The following is a 10,148-nucleotide window of genomic DNA, read 5'->3' as shown; positions in this document are numbered from 1 at the left end:
AACCATCACCCAGTCAATTTTAGAACATTTGCATCACTTCAAAAAGGAACCCTGCATCCTTTAGCTATCTCCCCCTCCCCCCGATCCTTCCCAACTCTGGGCAACAACTAGTCTACTTTCTGTCTTGATAGATGTGCCTATTCTGGATATTTCAAAAAATGGAGTCCTACCATATGGAGTCCTTTGTGACTGGTTTCTTTCACTTAGCATAATGTTGTCGAGGGTCATCCACGTTGTAGCATGTGTCAGTACTCCATCCCTTTCTATGGCCGAATAATATTCCATTGTATAGATATACCACACTCATCTGTTTATGAATATATGTCCATTCATCTGTTGATGGACATTTGGATTGTTTCCACCTTCTGGCTATTCTAATAGCATTGCTATGAGCATTCATGTATAAGTTTTCGTGTAGACATATATTTTCATCACATGGCATACATTTTTTAAGCACCCTCTGCCCAACCCCGTGTTCACAAACAGATGGAGAGAGGTCATTTGCTGTCTGTTTCATGGCTTGGCATCTTCACTGTATGACAGTGGATACTCCTGCTTTCCCTTGGCTGTCAGGCTGCAGGCGAGGATCTCACAATCCTGGATCCATGGCTCTGCCTTTTGCAGTCCTCTTCCAGCTAACTTCCTGGTATTTTCTGTGAAACTGAATAACAAAATTTGTCAAAATTACATGCAAATAAAGCATCGATAAGTATTTAGCTCAATAAATCTTTGTTAAATAAATGAATGGTGTGTTCGATGATCTCTTGGGTCCTTCTTTCACGGACCAAAGTGCATGAGCATCACGGCAGTCATTTCAGTGGCTCTGAGGCCTCTTCTGCCCCTGCCAGGGACAGTTGTGGTCCAGGGAGCTGAGGTTGCCAGGAGAGCAGCTTTCAGAAAGTACAGCATTGCAGTATCCATGGTTTTGCAAAAGGAAGAAGAATTGTGAAAAATTAAAAAGGCAATTTTGGACTGGGAATCAGAAACCAGGATTCTGTAGACCAGCCAAGAGCTATCAGTGTGACCTTGAGAAGTCAACCACCTCTCTGGGCCTCTGTTTTCTGGTTTGTAGTAAAGTAAGATTGGATTAATGGTTTTTAACTATTTTTTGGTTAGCAAACTCCTTTGAAATTCTGATGAAAGAAATGAACTCTCTCTCCTTGTAATGCAGAGCTACACAAAAATCTGTGTATTGTTTTCAAGGTCTCTCTGCATCTCACCCACAGGCCCAAATTAAGACCCTAATATCATGCCCCAAGATGATCACCATGGTCATTTCCAATTCTTAGTGATGGAAATTTCAGAAATTGTAATGTCTGATTTAGGGAAAATTTGAAGGGTATAGAGTCACTCCCAGAGCCCTTAAATAGTATGGCCTGAGGAAACTATTCAGAAACCCTGCCCTAAATATAATGTTTTAAGTTTAAAATGTGAAGTATGTTTCCCTACTGTGAGCCCAATTACAATGTTTGATTCTTAGCAGTAATTTTTACATAATAAAAAGGAATGTGCAGTATATTATATATTTTTCCCCCAAAGCCCCCAGTCCATAGTTGTATATACTAGTTGTAGGTTGCAGTATATTTTTAAATGGTAATTCTATAATAAACTAGTTTGCCTATTGTACCCAAACAACCAAATGATTAATTTACTTTTAAGGGAGTATGTTTCAGAACTGAGACAACTGGGTGATAGACTGTGAAGGTGACTGAGTGGCCCTCGATCCCACAGGCTTCTCTGTTCCTCATCCATTCCTCCCATTGTCCCCAGTGCTCCAAATTCAACCTTAACCCACCTATGAAGCTCCTTTCCAGGCTCACAGATCCAATACTGCCCGAGACTTCATGGTGCCCCCACCCACTGGGTCCCTAGATGTGGCCTTACTGGTTTGGCAAAGCAGTTGGTTTGGTTGAACCAATCAAGTTTGACCAACGACACCACTCAGGTGGCCTTGACCTCAACTCACATAACACCTTCAGCTCTGGGGACAGCACTCCTTGAAGACTAGCAAGAGTCATTTTCAATGGCCACCAGGAAAATCTGACTTATTTAAGGGAGAGTACAGAAAGGCGATAGATAAATCTAGCACTTTTGCTTCTGAACTCCAACCAGCAAATGGAAGCCACAGCTCCTCTCTTTGGGCCATGGGGTTGAAGACAAGAAAACAAAGTAACTGCAGAGAAGTAAGTGCCTGTGACTGGAGCAATTCCTCAGTAATAGGCATTAATCAGGGCAACGTTAGAATGGAATAATATGGACTTCAATAGAAATGTACATTACAGCCATTGGGAGCCAGATGACTTCATCACAGCTAATGTTATTACAATGAATATAAAAGGAATTAATGATTCACCATTTAGTTACTTTCCTCCCTTCCCCCAACACCTTTTCTTTGGCTTTAACAAACTGGTCTGGAGCCAACTGCGACATCAGTTTAGTAATGACTTTAAGCACCATTTACGCTGCTATCATGGCAATTTAAATTGTCACTTTCTATTAAAAGGTCTACCTCAGAATGGTTTTAAGTTAAAGTGTTCCACACTGACAGTGCAATTAAACAAGAAAAAAACCCTTTTCTTGGGATGTCAGTGCAAACGTATTTTAAATAGTGGTTCAGCAGCGCCTTGCTAATTTAAACTACAGTATTGCTTTCTATTAAAGAATAGAAGCTGATTTAGGCTTTTTTTTTTCCCTCCTCGTACTGTGTGACAGTTTGAATTGGCACCGTGTCCCAGTCAAAGTCCTGATGTGCCAATGGGGTCCCTGAACCTGAAGTGTACCCCTCCCAAGGCAGGCATTAAACAGAAATCATTTCCCCGTGTGATGGGGAAGCGTCACCTCTCACAGCATTGGCTTTTAAAATTGCCCTTTTCTGCTCCGACATGCCTTTTTCAAACTGTGGCCCACTTGCTCATCAGGGAGAGAATTGTGAGTTAGCAGGCTGGGGGCTGCTTCATCAAGAGGACAACTTCCTGATTCAAAAATGGACAGTCAACTCCAGGGAAAATGTAGTGTGGAAAATAATTCTGAGCACAGGTGTGTGAGCTTTCTCTCTCTCTCAGATTTCTGAGTTTCGATCTCGAGGTGCGTTATGCATTTCCCCAACCTCTTCTGCAATTCAGCTGAGGAAAACCACGTCAGGCGCTTTCATCCTTGAAGACATTTTAACACATAAATGACAACGGAGCACAAATGTTGAACGTGCCAGTATAAAATAACACATTTTATCCACCTCATTTGTCTTCTGGACTCCCGTAGCCCCAATAGTCCATAATTCCCAGGCATTTGGCTTACATAGATTCCAGCTATCAGAGAGAATAACACAATTACATTCTTAGGTGTTAGTGCCTTAAATTAGAAGTTGAAGAATATTTGAACAGCAGGAATGGCTGGCATTTTATTTTAATGGTCTTGAAGCATTTCCAGCCTCTCTGAGACTACCTTATGTCACGAGTAATAGTCTTGCTCTGAAGCACATTAGCCTTACCAGGAGTAAACGAGACATAACATTTAAGTTGCTTCTGTTACATTCTCAATTGATATAGTTATTTGTCTGAAGGACATCGAGATAGCATCTTGAGAAAAGTGTCCCGATGATGGTTATAGAGATGCAATTTTTTATGTCTACACCATTACGTTTCTAACTCCACCACATTCCACACTTGACTGCCATGGAAAAGATGATCGATGTAAACCCAGTCCTTATGAGAAAAACACATAAGCTCCTGGGATCGAAACTCATTTTTATTTTACAAATTAGGCAAACTTTCTTTCAGTTCCATTTTCTTCCTGTTAATGTAGCAGGCATTTGTATTCAACCCTGGGCAGCTGGAAACGAGAAATGGCCTACTGATTTGGAGGCTTAGAGGGAGCAGGAGAGAGTCACCCCAAAAAGAAGTATTACTAATTGAAAGGGGAAGGTGGAGGGAAGAAGAAGAGAGACCCAGAGAAACTTTCTTTGGAATGACGCACACAGAGAAAGTGGTGAAATCATTAAAAACCCAGAAAGGGACATAAAGATGTACACACAAGGAACACAGGCCAGTTTGGGAGGCAGCTGGAGTCACAAATCTCAGTGGCACCAGTTCTTTCTACTTCACTCACCATTCACACTGTCCTCAACCAGATTCAGAGATCCTTGAGAGCAGGGCTGCGTCTTACTCCTCTTTGTATCTCAGACAGCCCCCAGCCCCCGGCCAGGAATGTGGCAGTATGCAAGACCAAAACATCAGCTCTCAGCTGCCTTCTCTTCATGTAAAAATGAGATTCTGCCTCCTCCTATCTGGAGGATGAAATGGAAATACTTAGATGCTATGGGAAATATAAATGAAAATACAAGTTTAAGTAACAGTCTGGTAATAATAGAAGAGATGTCTCCAATTTTAGTATCATTTCGTGACATTGCAGGGCTAATTTCATGGAAACTTTCACACAGGGCCTTGAATGGCTTGCCAAAGTTGACCTGTGAAGTGAACACTTATGTGCAAATTTAGGTTCAAGAAAAGAAAGGAAAAGAAAACAGTGGGGTTACTCCTGCCAATGGTGTCGGAGGGCTAAAGATTGAGCTAAGTCAAGATAAGTCAAGCTACAGGATGCTATCCCCACAGTAAATCTAGGAACTCACTCCGTTCCTAATTAAGGAGACTTCCAGGTGCATGGAATTAGACGACACTGATTGATTAGAGAACTGACTAATTGGCGTCCGTTCTCACCAATCCCCTTGGCCAGCTAAGTCGCCTCCTCCTGAAAAGTTGTATTTACTTCCTCCCAAACACATGATTCTTTCCAGCTTTCCAGCGGCATTTGGAGGATGACATGTATAGGTTCTTTTAGGACGCTAGAAATGTAATTTATAGAAGGTTAGAGGCCTAAACTTATTTAAAATGGCGGAGGCTTATTTTCTCTGCACAACTATCATCACAGTCAATTTTAGAACATTTTTGTCCCCCCTAAAAGGAAGCCTGTACCCTTTGGCAGTCACTCTCGAATCCCCCATCCCCCAGCCCTAAGCAATCACTATGCTACTTTCTGTCTCTATGGATTTGCCTATCCTGGACATTTCATATAAATAGAACGATACCATATGTGACCTTTTATGTCTAGCTTCTTTCACTTAGCATGATGTTTTCAAGGTCAGTACTTTCTTTTTATTGGCAAGTAATATTCTATTATACAGATACACCATATTTTATTTATCTGCTCACCATTTGATTGGATTGATTGGATTGAATTGTGTCCCCCTCTAAATGAAATGTTCAAGTCCTAACCCCCGAGTACCTCAAAAATGTGACCTTATTTGGAAATAGGGTCATAGGAGACGTAATTAGTTAAGACGAGGTCATACTGGAGTAGGGTGGGTCTTTAATCTGATATGCCTGGTGTCCTTAGAGGAAAAGAGACACATGGGGAGGGCACCATGGAAGAACAGAGGCAGACTGGAGAGATGCAGCTGCAAGCCAAGGGACACCAAGGAGAGCCAGCGCCACCGGAAGTTAGAAGAGGAAAGGAACCCTTCTTCCCTAGAGCCTACAGAGGGAGCCTGATTTCAGACTTCTATCCTCCAGAACTGACAGAGAATAAACCACTACGTTTCAAGCCACACAGTTTGCGGTACTTTGTTACTGCAGCCCTAGCAAACGAATGTAATGGGCATTTGGGTTGACTCCACTTGAGATTCCGTTTTAATATTGTGTATGTAGAATGTATTTTGAAATAATGCTTTTAGCCCATTCTTGCCCATTGTCTCAGTTAATCCACACAACAAACTTGCAAGTCAGGATCAACCCTTCCCATATTTTCGATAAAGAAACTGAGGCTCAGAGAAGATAGTAAGGGGCCTAGCCGGGATCTAAACCCAGGTCGTCCAAGTCCAGGTTCAGCACTCGATAAACCAGAGTGCCGAGTGAGCAACTCACAGCAGGAGAGACAGCTGTGTCAGATAGCACGTTTCCTTAAGAAAGCTATCACAGCAACGACAACAGCTAGCATTTACTGAACATTTACTAAGCGCCAGGCACTGTGCTAAGCACTTTTCTGACATGTGGCAGACACTGCTAGTTGCCTATACAATATTTTCTTCCTCACTAAGAGAAACCTAAGCCATTCAGGGTTGCAATGGTACTGGCTGAAAATTACACTTCCCATCCTTTATCGCAGGCAGGGGTGATCAAATGCCATGGTTCTGGGCAATAAAATTTATGTAGAAGTCACTATGGATCTCCAATGTGACAGAGACAGCTGTACTCCCAAAGATTCATATTCCCCTTCCATGGCATAGAGACTCTGCTGGGCGGAACTGTGCATTCAGGGACTATATTTTCTGGCTCCCCTTACATCTATACGAACGCATGTGACTGAAGTCTGGCCAATAAAACGTGAACAAAAATATAGTACCCCGATTCTAGACCTGCTCCATAAGTCTTCCTACACAATTCTCCACGCTCTGTCTTCCTTTGTATGCTGGCAGGATGTTCATGCCTAGTATGATCCTGGAAGCCCCATATTCCAAGTTGGTCCTTGCATGATGCACTGAGCAGAGCTGCATCCTATCTTCTCCCCAAACCCCCACCCTCTGCTATCAATTGACCTTGGCAAGAGTGAGAAATAAACTTCTATTGTGTTAACCCAGTGATGAGCGGCTTGTTTGTTACAGCACTTAGCCTGCCCTGACTTAAACATCTGGGAAAAGTTTTGCTCTCTTGATTCAATCATCACCCTTTCCTTTTTTTTTTTTTTCTTTGCAGTTAGGAATATGGATGTGATGGCTGTGGCTGCAGCAGCTACCTTGGGATCAGGAGAGAAAGGATATGGGAACTGCAAAGACCTCAGCTCTGAAATCTTTGAGCCCCTTAACCAAGGCCAGCACTACTTACCTCTGGGCTTCTTGGTGAGTGAGTAAAACTAATCCCTCAGTCTGCTGAAGCTACTATTAGTCAGGGGTTCTGTTGTTTGCAGTCCAGCACAATCCTTAACTGACACAATCCATTATTTCAAGTAAACCTCACCCAACTCTTCATTGGCAAGTACTATTATTATTCCTATGTTATAAGAAATTAAATATTGGAGAGAAGGGAACCCTTGTACACTGCTGGTGGCAGTGCAAACTGGTGCAGCCACTATGGAAAGCAGTATGGAGTATCCTCAGAAAATTAAGGATAGATCTACCACATGATCCAGCTATTCCACTGCTGGGTATCTATCCAAAGAACTTGGAAACACACAGGCATAAAGATACTTGCACCCCTATGTTCATTGCAGCATTATTCACAATAGCCAAGACTTGGAAACAACCTAAGTGCCCATAAAGGGATGAATGGATAAAGAAGATATGGTATTTATACACAACGGAATACTACTCAGCTATAAAAAAAAAAAGATACATGAACCCCTATGTTCATTGCAGCATTATACACAATAGCCAAGACTTGGAAGCAACCTAGGTGTCCATCAAGGGATGAATGGATAAAGAAGATGTGATATATACACACGATGGACTACTACTCAGCCATAAGACATGACGAAATCCAGCCATTTGTGACAACATGGATGGACCTTGAGGGTATTATGCTGAGTGAAATAAGTCAGAGGGAGAAAGTCAGATACCATATGATCTCACTCATAAGTAGAAGATAAAAACAACGACAAACAAACACATAGCAATGGAGATTGGATTGGTGGTTACCAGAGGGGAAGGGTGGGGAGGGCAGAAGGGGTGATTAGGCTCACATGTGAGGGGATGCACTATAATTAGTTTTTGGGTGGGGAACATGATGTAATCTACACAGAATTCAAAATATATTATAATGTACATCTGAAAGCTATATAATGTTATAATCCAATTTTACTGCAATTAAAAAAATAAAAAATTTAAAAAAACTAAATTAACTATTTTGTTGAAGATCACACAGCTAGTAAAGAGGCAGAAACCAGGGTAAAGCCCAGAATATTAACCAGTATACCATATGGCCTTTAAGGAAAACTTTTTACATGTCTATTCTTCTATCTTGCATGACATTGTTCCACAAAAACTTAAAATCCTACATCCAAATTCAACCACTTATTTTTTATTCAAATATATTGATAGGTCTTCTTCTATAGATTCAAGTATCAATTTTGGAAGACAATGCTTCATAAAAGTGGGCATAGGACAGAGAAACAGGCTGCTTCATCAATGCGACATTCAATCAGAAATACATCATCATCTGAACTTGCCATATTAGCAATAAAGTAAGATTGATCACATAACAAAAGAATCTCTTGGTGGCTGAGTCATTTAGTCTGAAAAAATAACTCAAAGGCAGCAACTTTCAATAACCCATCGAGCTTTCAGGCTTAGTACGTACTTATTCTTTTCTTAATCCAATTCTCCTCTTAGAAATAATTTGTCATGCTTTGATGCTTAAAATATACTTATTCTTTCCTTGATCCAAAATTCATCTTTCTGCGGCATAAAAGTACTTCTCTTCTTCCTTCTTTTGCCCCCATACGGGGCCAGTTCAACGCCTGGCAGCGTCCAGGAATTAAAGAATCAGCCGAAAGCCTGGATCCTCTGGAGATAAACTAGTCGTAAGGAACAAGTAGAAAAGACAGCCAGGAGGGGGTGAGGATGAGCATGCCCCAGTAGACAGCTTGAATTCTCTAGTGGATATATTTCGAGGTGTCTAACCAGCCAAAAAGCCAGTGATTTCCCGTTATCTGGAACTTTCCCTCCAGACTCCCTCACCCTCGCCCCCATTTTTCAACGTGATCCCCGTTGGAGGGAGTGTTTGTATATGTATTCCCATCTCATTGGCTACAGTTGAGCACCTAACCCAAGCTAGGGCCATCAGAATCTCTTTCTCAGGAAATCAGGAAGTTCAGTTCTGCGAGACTCAAGCTCCATTTGGGTTCTAGGACAGCACAGATGTAAAAGCTCAGAAACCGTGAGTGGCAGGTGTGCAGAAAGCTGATCTGCAGAGAAAGAAGAACGAAATAGCTGTGCAGGGCAAACAGAAGAGAGAGAAATGCAGAAGTGAGCGCGAGGCTTACCAAAGATTATTTGTCGTGGGCTAATTTATCTCTGATAGAAGGGGAACAAATATTACTTAAAAGACAGGCAATTATAAAAGGAGTTGACGTACTGCCATGTGCACCATCGCAATGTATGTGCCCACACAGAACGAACAGGTTTCAAAGATTGTTTGCAGTTGTGATTTTCAGAAAGCCGCAGCTTAGAATCTCCTGGAGAGTGCTTTTAAAAGACCAATGTCCAGGCTGCCCTCGAGACCAATGAGTCAAAATCTTTGGGAGAGGGTCCGGTTACCAGTGTTTTTCCTTCAAAGCTCTCCTCAGGTTATTCCAATGTGCAGCTAGGGCGCGAAAACCACTGGTAAAAAGCAATTTAAACACGGCTCATGAGATTTAAAAATGACCATTTTGGTAAGCAGCCTTCAAGCAATGAGTCTAAACTAAGCAATATCTTGCACCTACATAAGGCAAAATTTGTCTTGATGTTCCTGAGTGCTTTTTCATACCAGAAGGTATTAAGTGTGTCCATCATTCAACGGCAGTTTTTCAGAAGGAAATCTCCCTAAAGTAAAACCCACCAGCCAATTTCCAAACTACCAGTTGATCGACGACATAATGTCTTACTTTTCAGCTGATTGATTCTACTAGAGAAGGAACCATCACTAACCATGAAAAATTTACAAGCTTTCCTCACCGCAGTGTCAAATGGAAGCTTCTGGTCGGCCTCAGTTTGGAACAGTCAGAGGTTTGCAGAGCAAGCTGTTTTCATGGTCGAGTGTTTCACACAGCTTGGCTTAGGTCAGAGCCACGTTCATGGGAACCCTGTGGCTGCTGAACTCTGAAATTTCCTGATTAAGGACATGAGAGGAAATAAGTCATTAACCAGCACCTACGCGCAGCACACCAACTTGGGGAGCTCTTTTTCTCTTTCTTCAGGAGAATTAAAAACAGAAGATGCTGCTGTTACAATTCCCTGAAATAAGATGGCAAAACCGAGGATGAACATTTAACAGCTGCTTTGGAACTGATTCTGGGAAGAAACAAAAAGCTGCCTATGGTTTCGCCACAGTTAAAAAGCACAGCTTCTCTGTGATTCATCTGAGGTCTATAGCGTGCAAACCGAGCCAAAGAACCGATGCCAA

At 41.9% G+C, this 10,148-nt stretch overlaps 1 long non-coding RNA gene across 1 annotated transcript; it reads right to left on the bottom strand.

The window, feature by feature from the left end:
• Positions 1-206: 206 nt before the first annotated feature.
• Positions 207-9,848, bottom strand: LOC124245361 (uncharacterized). The gene is made up of 3 exons (XR_006890269.1): positions 9,701-9,848; positions 4,105-4,282; positions 207-661 (listed from the first exon to the last, which is right to left on the bottom strand). It is a non-coding gene; the product is annotated as an uncharacterized LOC124245361 (long non-coding RNA).
• Between the last annotated feature and the right edge of the window lie 300 nt (positions 9,849-10,148).

Source organism: Equus quagga, chromosome 10 (assembly GCF_021613505.1).
Source record: "Equus quagga isolate Etosha38 chromosome 10, UCLA_HA_Equagga_1.0, whole genome shotgun sequence".
NCBI classification, from domain to species: Eukaryota; Metazoa; Chordata; class Mammalia; order Perissodactyla; family Equidae; genus Equus; species Equus quagga.
Note: the sequence above shows the minus strand (reverse complement) of the source record. Positions and strands in the feature narration are given on the sequence as shown.